Here is a 17219-nt window from a genome sequence, read left to right on the forward strand (position 1 = left end):
GAGAGGGGGGAGGGGGGGGGGGTAAATTAGTGCAGCGGAAAACTTTCGATGATTAAAACTGCGTTCGTACGATAAGAGCGATTTCGGTAGAAAAGCCGATTCGTAAATCACTTTAACTTTTGATCAAGCAAGATGCAGTTAAAGCAAGTCTATGAAGGCAGTTTGCAGTTATGATGGAAATTAGAATGTAAGCGTAAACTGAAATATGATGTTCTTACGATAAAACTGATTTATGTCTAAACGCCGATTTGAAAAATACTGAACTTTGAAACACGATCGTAAATGCGCAGAAGGCAGTAAGCTATTGAGGAGGTTTGCAGTAAAAATAATATGTTCAAAGTAAATGCAAATTGAGATTTAGAGTGGTTCGGTCAATCTTGACCTACATCCACTTTTGGCTTCCTCCACCGACGAGGTCACTGACGTCCACTAGAGGCCTTCCTTCAATAGGCGAAGGCCAACCACCTTTTTATAGTTTCACTCCTTTTGAAGGGCTTAGGAGACAACCCTTACAAAATTTTCTTTCCTCTCTTGGCAGATCAAAACTTGGAAGAAAAGAGGAAGGAGAACTTTTAACTCATACAACACTTTTGAGCTCTAAAAATCACAGAGTAAGATCAGGATTTTGGTGGTTTTTTGTTGCACTTTCATTGCTGAAAGAGTGGGGTATTTATACGCCCCAAACCAGTTTGAATTCCGAGCTCAAAACTGTTATCTCCCGGAATTCCGGGGTCTGGCAGTTGGGCAGTTGTACCGTGTGGCAGAGCTCGAAGACTGAGCCTTTGGGTAGTGCCACCGCTTGTCAAGGGCGGTTGCACCTCCTACTAGAGCTCGGAGACCGAGCTTAGGCGGTGCCACCGCCCAGCCAAAGCTCAAGCGGTTGCACCTCTATCAGAGGTGGTTGCACCACCCAGCCAGAGCGCGAAGACTGAGCCCTGGGTGGTGCCACCGCCGACCCAGGCGGTGCCACCTTTGGCCAAGTAATCTAGGTCTGAATGGGCTGATCCATTCGGCCTAATTTGGGTTTGTCAAGGGCCCAATTGCCCCAAGATTAAGTTAATGGGATTACCTCCCATTTCTAACTTAATCATCGTGCTAACTACGAATCTCTTAAGACATTTACTACAACTTGCTCCGATGCGTCAATCGCTTCTTCCGGCGAGCTTCCGACGAACTTCTGGCGAACATCCGACGAACCTCTAGCGATGCTCCGACGGACTTCCGACAAACTCCTGGTCTTGCGACGATCCACATGGCGAGTTCCGATGAGCTTCTTTTGGCAAGCTCCTGGACTTCTCAGATTTGTTCCCACAAAACCTCCAACGACCGTCCGGACTTCCGTCGAGCTCTCGAACTCCCAACGTGATCATAGTGTTGAATCCGACGCAACTCCTGCTGCATGTCTTACTTTCATTGTAGTTAATCCTGCACACTTAAAATAAAACTTCGATCGAGACAATTAATCCTAAGCAATTAACTAAGTTGTCTAGCATGTCATTGGTCCCTCGACACTTCGTTTGATTCGTCGGCGCATCGTCCTCTCTTGTGGCCTATTGCCCAATTGTCCAATTGACTTTGCAACTCCGATATCCTTGGCGCAATACCCGCACTTCTTGGCCCGATGTCCAAGTCCACGGCCCGAAGCCTTCTGTCGATACATCGACCGATCCATCGGCCCGACGTCCAATCTTCTGACCTGTTCTTCCGGCACAACATGATTTTTCCTGCTTTAATTGTCTCATCCTGATCGAAGCATCCTGTGTCACTCAAAATACAGATTAAATTATAAACACAATTATCAGTTGGTTTCATCATCAAAATATGAGATTCAATAATCTCCCCCTTTTTGATGATGCCAACCAATTGATGACGGAGTTAAACTTAACTCTCGGAGTTTAAACAAACTCCCCCTATCAATATGCCATATTGATAGAACCTTGAATTCAACTGAATTCAAGTCATAGGTGCCTAGCAAGCCAATCACGTGAGTGATGGCACGTGTGACTTGATACAAAATCTTTTTTGCTTATTATATTTTGGAGTATATAACTTTATAACTATTGCATATATGCATATATATATTGTGATGTCCTTGGATTTGTGCAATGGGAATTGGATCGTGATGAGATCACGATAATGAGATCGATTCACCTTTAAACACATATCCTAAATAATCTCGGTCATAGGTTACTCGAGAGGGACATCGTGATAACCGGACAGACTGGTGTGTTGTATACCCGTCCATATGATGGATGCAGCTGGTCTCATACCTACTCGTGTAGAGACACTAGGGATATAGTATAGGTACTCATTGGAGAATGAGTTCACTAATTGATCCGCTTACGGAATGCTGGATGGTTGATGATGCCTTATTGTCATACAGCGATTCCGTAGTCCTAGTGGAATATCTGGTCCTTTGACTTGAGACACCAAGGATGTCCTGTATGAGTGCTCCACTCTTTGATACCAGACTTATAGGTTTGGTTGTCCCAGATCTAGTACAACTGGTCATTGGGAGTGGTCGTCAACCTTACGAGGGCTTTTGAGTGTCGATAGAGGATCATCCACTCTCGGCATCATGAGAGGAATATCCCATGTGTTCTTGCTCAGACAAATCCCTGGCCAGGGTCATTCGGGTTGAGAGAGAAAGAGTTCTCCGGGAGAATCCGATTAGAGCGAGACTCGAGTAGAAACCGTATGGGTCTGACAGCACTATGCTCGATATACGGTCTCTAGGATATTAGATGGATGAGCGACTATAGGTACATGGTAACTGAGGACAAATAGGTCAAATGGATTGAATTCCCCTATATCGTTTTGGGACTACGATGTAGTGGCCTAGTACGTCCGTAGTCGATGAGTCAAGTGAATTATTACAGAGATAATAATTCACTAAGTTAGAACGAGTTCTGACAAGTATGACTCACGGCCAGCTCGATATTGGGCCTAGAGGGTCACACACATATGGTAGGCATTGCGATGAGTAGAGGTTCGGATATGAGATATCCGACAAAGCCCTTGTCTTATTGGATGCAGATCCAATATCCACTAGGGGAGGACCCATTAGGGTTTGACAGGGGACCTCTATAAATAGGGGGGATTCAGAGACTCATAGGCTAGAGCCTTTGCTTACCTCTCCTATTCTCCTCCCCTTCTCCACCTCAGAGTTGGCCTGGAGTTTTGAGGAGTGTCGTCGTAGCCCTGCTATGTGGATCACCGCTAGAGAGGAGGACGCTTGACCTCCTTCACCCTCTCCTAAAGATCTGCAAGGAAATAGGGATATACGATCTCCCTAGGTAACACAATCTACTCTATACGCAGTTTTAAGTTTTGCAGATTTTGCGAACCAATCTTCACATGACGATGAACATCTCTTTGGGAATCGGGGATTTTGTTTTCTTGTTCTTCCGCTGCGCATGTGATGTCACCCCCAAGATTTCCCAATAGAGGTATCAGAGCTAGGTTATTCGTGCGAATGATTGGTTTTGAACTGCGTGTGTTGTGTTTAGGAAAAACATTTGACGTCAAAATCGTTGACGCAAAAGCGAGAAAGGGCAACAACAATTGCTGCACTTGATCTACGTAAGTGCAGTGCAGCCGTAGGTAGGCTGCACAGGGGCTGCGTCTGCAATAGTCGGCCGACGGCCTACTTGCAGTAGGCTTGTGTCCAGCGGGGCTGGCAGCCCGCGAGTAGAGGTGCTTGTGGCCGCTTCTCCTGTGGGGTGAGGCGTCGCAGGGCAGCGGTGCCTGCTGCCGCTACTCCCGTGGGTGAAACCCCCCCACAGGGGTGGTCGCCCGGCGGGACAACACCGCCTGCGGGCGTTGCCCCACGGGCAGAACCGCCCATGGAGGCGGCGGCGCACGTAGGGGCGCCAACCTACAGGGGCAGCACCGCCTGCGGGCGTTGCCCCGCCGGCAGACCGCCCGCGGGGGCGACCACCCGCAACGGCAGCGCCGCTAGCGGGCGTGCCGCCTACAGGCAAGGGCAGCGCCCCCGCCCCACCGCACAGGCTGCCACCAGCAACAAAGTGGAGTAGGGCATTAGGGTTTTCTGGATAGAAGATAGTTTTGCCCCTCGGAATTTGAGAAATTCCAGTTTCTGTCTTTTGTCCAAATTACGAAAATACACCTATGAATTCAGAAATTCCCTATATATCCCTGATTTCATAAAATACTAATTAATTAAATGGTTTAGTTGATTATTATTTTTTATCATTATCTAGTAGTCCTACATGATGATGATTATTTATACATGTGATGTATGATGTGTGGACGGATGATCATGGACCGTGTGATGTGTGTACTTGTGATTATTATTATTGAGGTCTGCGAGCCTCCATTATATTTCTCATTTATTGTCGGGCCTGCGTGCCTATGATTAAGTTCTAATCATATGAGGAGGCGCAGTGGGGGCGTGGATTTGATAGCGGGACCCAGGAGACGGACGATCGCGATGCATGAAGATACATCAAGATGTCGATGGAACCAACGAGGACGAGATGGACGATCATAGGGTATGGAGATGCACCGTTGCACACATAGATCTTGATGTGAGTGATTAGGTCTACTGGCTCGGGCCTAATCACATTAGGTTGTCGTCCATGATCATCTGGTGTGATTGCTTATACACATACTAGATATGTATATATATTTGCATGCGATGTAGATATATATTAAATATGTATATGTGTGACATGTCATATTAGGAGACCAAATCATAGAAACATCTCTCTCGATAATATTAAGTCGGTAAACGTGAGGCAATTAGATTGACTCATGTGGCCTTCCATCGTTATAAGTAGGAACCGATTCCCGATGTAGGTTGAGTTGGTCGGGTCCCTCGAGACTCACCTATATCGTGATTCTTTATCTTGCTTACGATATAGAGATGTCACCGGTGACCTGAGGGCGTGGTATGCTTGATCGAGTCCCTCGAGGGTATATCATCAAATCAGACTCATCTTGTAACGAAGGTGTTGACTTAACCGAGCATCATGGTTGGTCGAGTCCCTCGAGACCATGGTGATTCGAAGGCCGAACAAGATGGGAATCACAAGGAGTTGTGATCGGCAAGAGTTGCCTACCTTTTAGGCTTAGTGTGATTGGTCGAGTCCCTCGAGGTTACACTAAGACGCTGATTGGATCCTGATCCCCACTAGAAGTCTGTCGGAGACTTCCGTTTCACCTGCTGAGGGTGTCGCGTGACTCGTTAGTAAAATAGTGGGAGCATATTAAGATAGAAGTCCATATCTTGATAGTTTATTTCTTGTAAAATCTGCATGTTATTCATTTCTGCTGCATCTTTATTTTTAGAAAATGTCACTTTCAAATCCCTTACGTAGCATACTTGATGTCAACCGTCTCACTGGTCCAAATTATACAAATTGGCTCTGTAACTTGAGAATTGTTCTCATGGCGGAGAAAATTGTGTACGTCCTTGATATAGTGATGCCTACGCCCGAAGAAGGGGCAAGCGAGGATGAGATCACTCGCTACGTGAAGTACATTGATGACACCACTCTTGCTCAGTGCTATATGTTGGGCTCTATGACTCCTGAGTTACAGAGACAACATGAAAAGATGGATGCCAGATCCTTTCTCCTACATGTCCGTAAATTATTTGAGGAACAGGGAAGGACTCAGCGATATGAGATATCCAAGACCCTCTTCCGCGCTAGGATGACTGAGGGGACACCGGTTCAGAACCATGTCTTAAAGATGATTAAGTGGATAGAAAAACTCACAGGTCTAGGAATGGTCCTAGAGGATAACTTGTGTGTGGACATTGTGCTTCAGTCCCTACCAGATTCTTTTTCATAATTCATAATGAATTTTAATATGAACAAGCTTGAGGTGACTCTCCTAGAGCTCCTCAATATGTTGAGGGAGGTAGAGAGTACTATTAAGAAAGAGAAGCTAGTTCTCTATACTGATGAGACCAGAAAGAAAAGGAAAGTAGAAAGGTCCTTTAAGAAGGGAAAGAGCAAGGGCAGACTAGGTAAAGCAAAGGTTGCTAAGAAAGACCCAACAAAGGACAAAGGCCAGTGTTTTTCACTATGGCAAAGAGGGGCACTGAAAGAGGAACTGCAAAGAGTACCTTGCAGAGAGGGTGAAATAGAAGCTTGGAGAAGCTTCAGGTACATTCATGATCAATCTCCAATTGTCAGATTTTTGTGATAGTGCATTGGTATTAGATACCAGTATTGCTTATCACATCTACAATTTATTGTAAATTCTAGCAAAGCCGAGGGGTGATTGGTGAGAGGAATATTGCATAAATGTTTGTTCATACTAGACACTACTCCACATATCATGAATGTAAATGTGTCCAAGAGGAAACGAGATGAGATGAATAGTGCATACCTATGGCATTGTAGGCTAGGTCATATCAATGAAAGAAGGATTCAAAAGTTGCTAAATGATGGATATCTAGATCCATTCGACTATATGTTATATGCAACTTGCGAGTCTTGCCTTCGTGGAAAACTGACCAACTCTCCATTTAGTGGAATTGGAGAGAGCGTCACTGAGCTGTTGGAACTCATACATAGTGATGTATGTGGACCCATGTCGACTCATGCCATTGCTGGTTACTCCTACTTCATTACCTTTTCTGATGATTTCTGTATGGATATGTGTACTTAATGAAGTACAAGTCTGAGGCTTTTGAGAAATTCAAAGAGTATATGAATGAGGTGGAGAACCAGACTAGAAAGAGCATCAAAACTCTTCGATCAGATTGAGGAGGTGAGTACTTAAGTATAGAGTTTACTCAGTTCCTCAAGGACCATGGGATATTATCCGAATGGACACCTCCTTATACACCTCAGCTCAATGGTGTCTTTGGAAGGAGGAATCGTGCGCTATTAGATATGGTACGGTCCATGATGAGTTTCGCTGATCTACTCATCTTATTATAGGGATATGCCCTAGAGACCGCAGCTTACCTTCTGAACAGAGTTCCAACTAAGTCGGTAGTGTCTACACCATATGAGATATGGAAAGGGAAGAAGCCTGATCTTAAGGTTGTGAAGATTTGGGGCTGCCCTGCCCATGTTAAAAGAGACAACCCCGATAAGTTAGAATCGAGGACAAAGCGATGCAAATTTGTGGGATACCCTAAGGAAACTTGTGGGTATTATTTCTATCATCTCGAGGACCAAAAGGTCTTTGTAGCTAAGAGAGTAGTGTTCCTTGAGAAGGAACACATTCTTGGCGGAGATAGTGGGAGAACGATAGAGTTGAGCGAGGTTGGAGAACCAAGCTCAAGCACCACTCTACAGTCCAAGTCTATTCAGGTACCTAATACACAAGTTTCAACTTTGCATAGGTCTGATAGAGTATCCCATCCTCTTGAGAGATATGTGGGACATATTAGAGGAGAGGATATTGAGGATATTGATCCTCAGACCTATGAGGAGGCTATTATTGTTGAATCTCGGATTTTGATGATGAAACTAATTGATTGTGTTTAGATGTTTAACTGCATTTTGAGTGATGCAGGTCTACTCGATCAGGATTAGACAGTTAACGCAGGAGGAATTGACGTTGCGCCGGAGGAGATCACGTTAGGATATTGGATGGCAAAAGGCTTCGGACGTCGGGCATCGGGCCAAGAGCGAAATTGCGCCAAGGATATCAGGGTTGCGGAAGTCAACCGCCAATTGGGTAACAAGCCGCAAGAGAGGACGATGCACCGAAGAATCGGACGAAGTGCCAACCAATGACGTGCCGGGCAACATAATGTCAATTCGCTTTGTAATAATTGTCTAGATCGGAGTAGAGTTTTGGCTTGTGTGTGCAGGATTAACTACGATAACGACGAAGACATAGAGTGAAACAAAGTGTCGGAGTCAAGCGCGAAGGATTTGTTGTGAGTTCGAGAGTTCGACGAAAGTCCGAAGGTTCATCGGGAATAGTGCCAAAACTAGCCGAGAATGAGTAGGGAGATTGCTGAAGGGTTTTTCGGAAGCTCGTCGGAAGGTTCATTGGAAGTTCGTGGAGCTCGCCGAGAAAGATCGGAGCTTGCCAAAGAAGCTCAATGGAACTCACCAAGATCAAATCGTGAAGTCTAGGAGCTTACCGAGAGTCCGTAGAATGGTTTCCGAGAGTTCGTCGGAAGACCGTCGGAAGTTCGCCAGAAGCTCACCGGAAAAAGTCTTGACTTGCGGACTTTGTAATAGCTTAGAAAATGTCTTTAAATTCGTAGTTAGCATATTAATTAGGGTTAGGATTAGGTGTTAATCCTATAACTCAAGTAGGGGCCAATTGGGCCCGAGTTCGGATTGGTTTGGGCCAAGTTTGGAGCCCAACTAGTGAGCTGAAATAGTGTAGGCGGTGGCACCACCCAGCACCCGAGAGGTCCAGCGGTGGCACCGTTGGACTGGGCGGTGGCACCGCCTGTACACTGTAAGTGTCAGACATTGACAGGCGGTGGCACCGCTAGCATCGGGAACCAAAGAGAATTCAAATTTTGAAGCCCAAATTTGAATCCTCTTGAGGCCTATAAATACCACTCAATTCTCAGCTGAGATAACAACCTTTGAGAAGTAAGAGATTGAGATAAAAGTCTTTAGCAAGTTTTTGTTTTCAATTGCTTGAGTGTTCACCTCCTTCTTTCTCTTTGAAAATTTGTAAGAGAGTGAACCAATTGTAAAAGGTTGTAAGAGGGGTATTTGTCCTTCCCCTTCAAAGTGATTTGCTAGTTAGGAGCCTCATCGAAGAAGGCTTCGCAAGTGGATGTAGGTCGCATGACCGAACCACTATAAATCGGTTTGCATTTATCTTATTGTCATTTATATTACTGCAAACCATCTTCACTTTGATGCTCTACTTCTTTGTCTCCTTCTTACGTATCCCTTTAAGTTAAATTGCAATCGAAACGTTTTCAAACGAAACGTTGCTTTTATCGTACGAAGTTTCCGAAAGTGTTTAAATCGTCAAAAGTTTATCGTACTTTACCGTTACACTAATCACCCCCCCCCCTCTTAGTGCCGCTCTGATCCTAACAATTGGTATCAGAGCCCGGTATTTCTCATTTCGGATTTACACCTGAGAGAAATGGCTCTTCATGGCTTTCAAGTGGGCTTATTAGTTGTTCGTCCACCGTTGTTTAACGGATTGGACTACACTTATTGGAAAACTCGAATGAGAGTTTTCTTGATTTCTATTAATTTGGATTTATGGAATATCGTTGAAAACCGTTTTGAACTTTCCTCTAAACCGATGAACGAATGGTCGGATTTGGAGAAGAAGTATTTTTCTTTAAACGCAAAGCTAATACCTTATTTTGTGCTTTGGACAAAAATGAGTTCAATCGAATTTCTACGTACGAAATGACTTTTGATATTTGGCGAACACTTGAAATCACGCACGAGGGAACTAGTAGAGTCAAAGACTCAAAAGTTAACATTATATTGCATGATTTTGAGCTTTTTCGAATGCAACCAAGCGAGACTATAGGCGACATGTACACCCGTTTCATGGATGTCGTCAATAATCTAAGAGTTCTTGGTAAATCTTTTTCGAATTTTGATCTCATAAGTAAGATCTTAAGATCCCTTCCAAAAAGGTGGGATCCTAAAATAACCGCAATACAAGAAACAAAAGATTTAAATATTTTTTCACTTGAAGAAAAAATTGGTTCGTTGATGACATATGAAATGGTGCATAATACATATGATGAAGATGATGAACAAAATCACCTTCCAAAGAACAGGAAGGATTTGAAACTCCGGACAAATGAATACCACTTGAGCAATGACTCAAGTGATGAGGACAATGATGAACTTGAACTTCGAACACTAAATCTTAATAAGTTTACTAAACAAAAATCTAAAATAAACAATGAACTTGAACGGAGGAAGAGGCCAAAGAAGAGGAAGGCAACCAAGGATGAATTAAAAACTTCCAAAGGTGAAACAGCGAATTGGGCTTTGACGAACTTCGACTACAAGGTAAGTAACTCAACTCTCTTGAATTATTTTGAAATTACATAATACTTTTCATGAGTTATTTTTAATTTAGTTTAGGATTAATTTTCTTAAAAATTATATGAAAATAAAAAAATTAGAAATCATGCTTATCATTCTAGTAATTTTGAAAAAAATCATGAAAATTGTATGTTTGTGATAAACAAAATGATTTTGATTAAAAATTCCTTATGAAATATGATATCAAGCCTAATAAATTTATTTTTTGAAGCTATGCATGATGATGATGGGTTTTGGGTAATTTATGGATTTTTGATTTTTACCATAATGAAAGTACCTTATCTTTGTTGTAATAAATCTTACTCTTTCGGTGTTAAACATGATACATATTTTTATTTGGCATAAATGAAACAAAATCATATGTTTTGAAACAATCGAAAAGAGGGAAACATTCTTGAAAATTATTTTGCTCAATCTTATTGATTTTGACGAATCCATTTGTATCATATTTGTGAATCTCTTAGATTTTGATAATGATTTTGATGATTTAAATTTGAATAATTTTTTATCGAAATCACGATCTTGATCTCTTGAAATTTATAACATGAAATCCTTTATGAATCAAGATTGTTTTCTACTTAAAAGGAGATTTGTCGAAATGTTTCATAGTCTTTTAGTATTCACGATCTTAATAATTATGTTTTAAAACTTTATGTAAACCAAGAATGTTCATCATGATTCTCTCTTTGAATATTTAAAGAGGAGAATTTTCTAGATGAATCATGATTTTGATGATTGAATATTTGATGTGCATAAATTGAGATCTTGCTCTCCTACTATTCTTTTTGCTATTCACCAAAAGGAAGACTAATTCGCTTATTATATGCTATATGAATTTTATTGTATTCATGAAGTAATATCTCATCACTAATTTTTGTTTATATTCCTTCATGTGATGATATGAATGTATGAAACACTTATGATATGATTTTTTATACAATTCCATGTATTCATGAAATATTTATCTCATCACCCAATTAATTCCTCTTGATACTCCTAATGTGATGAAGTGAAATTATGCATGAAATACAAATGGAGAGAAGTTTTGATCATGCATGGTAGGATATAATTTGACAAATTAATACCATTATGATATGAAACATTTATGATTTGCAATGATGTATGTAATACTTGTGCTTTCTAATTATGATGTGATGTATTACATATGATGTAAATCATGATTTAAAATACTATGAGTTGTTGCTAAAATGATGTATTATAAATATTGATTTAATGTTTTGTATCATGAATACTCTAAATGATGAATGTTTGGTATTATGATCAAAATGTTGACAAATAGTTAAAAATTTTAGTATCATGTATGATATCCTCATAATGTTGATCGATTTATTCAATATCTTGCATGAATGAATATAAGGTTTTTGAAAATGTGCATATTCTAATTTGAAAATATGATGATGCACAAATAAGATTGATACTTACCTTTGTCATAATTGATGTAAAGGGTCTTCCCTTCTTTTTGACAATGACAAAGGGGGAGATAGCTAGCTTGCACAAGTCAAGAAGATGCAAAAACTTGATTGCTAGCTTGCCTATCTTAAGTAACAAAGATTGCTAACTTGCTTATTTGAAGAAGCAAAAGTTGTCTTCTTGAACATCACTATCTTGCCTATCTCAAGAAGCAAGACTTGCAACCTGCACATTATAATAGGAAGCAAGAATCGATAACTTACACACTTCAACAAGAAAGCTATCTTGTATTTGCTTTCGAAATTTTTACTAGCTTGTATATTGCAAAACTTGCTCACTTTTTCAAACACTTTGCTAGCTTGCACTTTGTAAAGGAAGCGAAAATAGCACTTCTCAAAAGAGAAGAAAGAACTTACTATCTTGAACATCACAAAAATTTGCTACCTTGCATGATGTAAAATTTGCTAAGATCACTATCTCAAAAGAGTTGCTATCTCAAAAAAAAAAAAAAAAAAGCAAATGTGCTATCTTGCCTATCTCAAAATACAAAACATGCTAACTTATTACGGAAGCAAAATTGCTAGCTCAAACATTGCAAAGGAAGCAAAAATTTGCTAGCTTGCAACTTGCATATCATGAAAATTGCTAGCTTGTAGTCTAAAGAGAAGCAATTAGTTATTATCTCAAGAAAAGCAAATATGCTAAACTTACACATCTTTAATTGCTAGATTGCATTTGATACTATGTTTTTCATGCAATGTATGAAACTTTTATCTCTAAACACATAAGAGTAGGAACTTCTCCTTTTTGTTGATGACAAAGGGGGAGAAGTATGATGACATGACATGTTATGCATAAGTTTATGATGACACGTTACTTGGATTCTTGAATCCAAGAGTTTCTATCAATGGCATATTGATAGGGGGAGTTTGGTTAAACTCCGGGAAGTTAAGGTTAACTTTGTTAGTCATCAATTAGTTGTCATCATCAAAAAGGGGGAGATTGTTGAATCTTGGATTTTGATGATGAAACTAATTGATTATGTTTAGATGTTTAACTACATTTTGAGTGATGCAGGTCAACTCGATTAGGATTAGACAGTTAACGTAGGAGGAATTGACGTTGCACCGGAGGAGATCACGTTAGGATATTGGATGGTAGAAGGCTCCGGACGTCGGGCATCGGGCCAAGAGCGAAATTGCGCCAAGGATATCGGGGTTGCGGAGGTCAACCGTCGATTGGGTAACAAGCCGCAAGAGAGGACGATGCATCAAAGAATCGGACGAAGCGCCAACCAATGACGTGCCGAGCAATAGAATGTTAATTCGCTTTGTAATAATTGTCTAGATCGAAGTAGAGTTTTGGCTTGTGTGTGCAGGATTAACTACGATAACAACGAAGACATAAAGCAAAACAAAGTGTCGGAGTCAAGCGCGAAGGATTTGTTGTGAGTTCGAGAGTTCGACGAAAGTCCGAAGGTTCATCGGGAATGCTGTCGGAACTAGCCGAGAATGAGTAGGTAGCTTGCCGAAGGGTTTTTCGGAAGCTCGTCGGAAGGTTCGTTGGAAGTTCGTGGAGCTCGTCGAGAAAGATCAGAGCTTGCCGAAGAAGCTCAACGGAACTTGCCAAGATCAAATCGTGAAGTCTAGGAGCTTGCTGGGAGTCCGTAGAATGGTTTCCGAGAGTTTGTCAGAAGACCGTCGGAAGTTCGCTAGAAGCTCGCCGAAAAAAGTCTTGACTTACGGACTTTGTAATAGCTTAGAAAATGTCTTGAAATTCGTAGTTAGCATGTTAATTAGGGTTAGGATTAGGTGTTAATCCTATAACTCAAGTAGGGGCCAATTGGGCATGAGTTCGGACTGGTTTCTGCCAAGTTTGGAGCCCAACTAGTGAGCTGAAATAGTGTAGGCGGTGGCAAAGCCAGATTAGGCGGTGGCACTGCCTAGAACCTGAGAACCAAGCGGTGGCACCACCCAGCACCCGAGAGGTCCGGCGGTGACATCGTCGGACTAGGCGGTGGCACCGCCAATACACTGTCAGTGTCAGACACTAACAGGCGGTGGCACCGCCAGCATCGGGAACCAAAGAGAATTCAAATTTTGGATCCCAAATTTGAATCCTCTTGAGGCCTATAAATACCCCTCAGTTCTCAGCTAAGATAACAACCTTTGAGAAGCAAGAGATTGAGATAAAAGTCTTAGTAAAGTCTTTAGCAAGTTTTTGTTTTCAATTGCTTAAGTGTTCACCTCCTTCTTTCTCTTTGAAAATTTGTAAGAGAGTGAACCAATTGTAAAAGGTTGTAAGAGGGGTATTTGTCCTTCCCCTTCAAAGTGATTTTCTAGTGGAAGTTAGGAGCCTCATCGAATAAGGCTTCGCAAGTGGATGTAGGTCGCATGACCGAACCACTATAAATCAGTTTGCATTTATCTTATTGTCATTTATATTACTGCAAACCATCTTCACTTTGATGCTCTACTTCTTTATCTCCTTCTTACGTATCCCTTCAAGTTAAAACACAATCGAAATGGTTTCAAACGAAACGTTGCTTTTATCGTACGAAGTTTCCGAAAGTATTTAAATCGTCAAAAGTTTATCGTACTTTATCGCTGCACTAATTCACCCCCCCCCCTCTTAGTGCCGCTCCGATCCTAGCAATTATGAGTATAGACTCCGGGAAGTGGCAAGAAGCCATGAATTCTGAGATGGATTCTATGTACTCCAACATAGTTTGGAACCTAGTTGATATGCCCGAAGGTATTGTACCCATCGGTTGCAAGTGGATCTTTAAGAAAAAGATCGGAGTAGATAGAAAGGTAGAGACCTATAAAGCAAGGATAGTGGCTAAGGGGTATTGTCAAAGGTAAGGTGTTGACTACGACGAAACATTCACACCCGTAGCAATGCTAAAATCCATTAGAATTCTATTGGCTATTGCAGCACACTATGATTATGAGATCTGGCAGATGGATGTGAAAACCACATTCCTCAATGGGAACCTCGAGGAGGAGGTGTATATGATGCAACCTGAGGGATTCGTGTCTAATAACTGCCCAGATAAGGTGTGTAGGTTGCTTAGATCCAATTATGGACTAAAGCAATCTTCCCAAAGTTGGAACATAAGATTTGATGAGGCAATCAGATCTTGTGACTTCATTAAGAACGAAGATGAGTCTTGTGTGTACAGGAAGGTAAGTGGGAGCGCTATCACCTTTTTGGTGTTATATGTGGATGACATCCTGATCATTGGGAATGACATAAGAATGCTATCCACAGTAAAGGCTTGGTTATCTAGACACTTCTCCATGAAGGACTTGGGGGAAGCATCCTATATCTTGGGGATTAGAATCTATAGAAATAGATCCAAGAGGATGCTTGGCTTGTCCCAGTCCAGGTACATAGAAACCATTGTCAAATGATTTGGTATGGAAAATTCCAAGAGAGGTCTCATACCGATGAGACATGGGATATCACTTTCTATGAGTATGTCCCCAAAGACTCCAGAAGAAAGGGCGAACATGGATATGATACCTTATACCTCAACAATAGGGTCTATCATGTATGTCATGCTTTGTATTAGGTCTGATATAGCGCATGCTTTGAGTGTCACGAGCAGGTATCAGGCGGATCCTGGCTTGGAGCACTAGAAAGCAGTAAAGTGTATCCTTAAGTACTTGAGAAGGACTAAGGATCTTTTACTAGTATATGGAGGTAATAGCCTTAAGGTTGAAGGATACACAGACTCAAGTTTTCAGTCTAATGTCGATGATAGCAAGGCAAATTCAGGGTATGTGTATACCTTGAATGGAGGAGCAGTGTGCTGGAAGAGTTCCAAGCAAGATACTAATGCTAACTCGATCACAAAGGCGGAGTACATTGCTGCATCAGATGCAGCAAAGGAGGGAGTCTGGTTGAAGAAGTTCATCATAGATTTGGGAGTCGTGCCGGATAGCGAGAAGCCGACTTCCTTATATTGCGATAACAACGGGGCGATTACTCAAATAAGGGAACCAGGGTCTCATCAGAAGTGTTCTGAGGAGGTTCCAACTTATCAAAGAGATCGTAATCCGAGGAGATGTAGCAGCGGAAAGAGTTCCATCTGAAGATAACATTGCAGATCCATTGACAAAGTCGTTGTCTCAGATTGTCTTTGAGCGTCACAAGGGTCTGATGGGGATCAGACACATAGGTGATTGGCTTTAGGTCAAGTGGGAGATTGCTAGTCATAGGTGCCCAGCAAGCCAATCACATGAGTGATGGCACGTGTGACTTGATACATAATCTTTTTTGCTCATTATATTTTGGCATATATCATTTTATAACTATTACATATATGCATATATATATTGTGATGTCCATGGATTTTTGCAATGGGAATCGAATCGTGATGAGATCACGATAATGAGATTGATTCACCTTTAAACACATACCCTAAATAATCCCGGTCATAGGTTTCTCGAGAGGGACATCGTGATAACCAGACAGACTGGTATTGTAACACCCCTCATTTCCGAATGTTCGTATAAATTTCTGGTGATAACGTAAGCATCTATTTTAATTGACAAAAGAAATAGAGTATGAATCAGAGGTAACTTATTTGTAAGATTTGGGAGATCTGTTCAAAAAAAAAAAAAGAGAAAAGAAAGAATCTGAGGACCTATATGTAAACCCTAAGGACCTAATCGTGAATATGATAAAAACAAGGACTAAACTGCAAAATGCACCAAATGACAAATTCCACCGCTTAAGCCTCTCTGCCTTCATTCTTAAGGAAGCAGAGGAGGCAGCTCGTGGGTGATCAGGGAAAGAAAGAAAGAAAGAAGAAGAAGAAGAAGAAGAAGAAGAAGAAGAATGAAGAAGAGAAAGAAAATTGGGGCTTTTAGGGTTCTTGCTTTAATCTTGTTATTTCGGGTCAAAATTTCCAAAGGCAAGTGTTCTAACCCCATCCTACAGCAGTATTAGACTCTGTTTTTATGTTGATTCAAAATAAATTGGAAGATTTCTATTTAGAAACTGATATGTCTCTCCTTGGACATAAAACCATGGATTCTAAAAGTTTTTTTTTTCGGTAAACTGACCCCTAAGCACTTTTTCAGCTATAAGTTTTAGTACAGAATGAGGATTTAGGCAGGAACTATTTTTGTTTGAAATTAGACTCGTATATATTTCTTTTGACACTGATTTTGTAGATTTTGGACACCGAATACTTACCCAAAAATTTGTTTCAAAAGAGCCTATAGACGTTGTAAAACAGAGTTCAAGATTTCTGACCTTTCAATACTAAAACGCCTATAACTCCCTGTTGAAAATTCTGGTTTGTACCAAACTGATTTTATTTGAAACTAGACTTGAAATTCTCTCTTTTTACATATAGTTTGAAAATTTTGGAGTTCAATCGCCCACCCTATCGTCTGTTGAATCCGACCCTATAAATTCTGCAAAACAGTGATTGTGATTTTGACCTTGTGTTACCAAATCAGAGGTAACTCTGTGTTGGGAGCCCTGTTTCATATGAAATCTGTTCCATCCGAATATAGATTGATATATGGTTCGACCATAGCCTTCTTATGGGTATTGGAGCATAATTGTTATTCTGAAATATTTGTTTGATGTGCCATTGGAATTCTGTCCGAAATCGAGCTTTGGTCGATTTCGCGTATTCTGTTCCATTTCCTTTGGATACTTGAATTCGCCTAATCTTCTTATTGGAATTGAGCTGATTATGATTGTTTGGAATCCCTGTACACTCTTGCTTTCATTTCTTTCCTAAAATGAATACTTTTGTGAGAGATTTGTTCC

This window comes from Musa acuminata, chromosome BXJ3-2 (assembly GCF_036884655.1).
Source record: "Musa acuminata AAA Group cultivar baxijiao chromosome BXJ3-2, Cavendish_Baxijiao_AAA, whole genome shotgun sequence".
In the NCBI taxonomy this organism is placed as follows: Eukaryota; Viridiplantae; Streptophyta; class Magnoliopsida; order Zingiberales; family Musaceae; genus Musa; species Musa acuminata.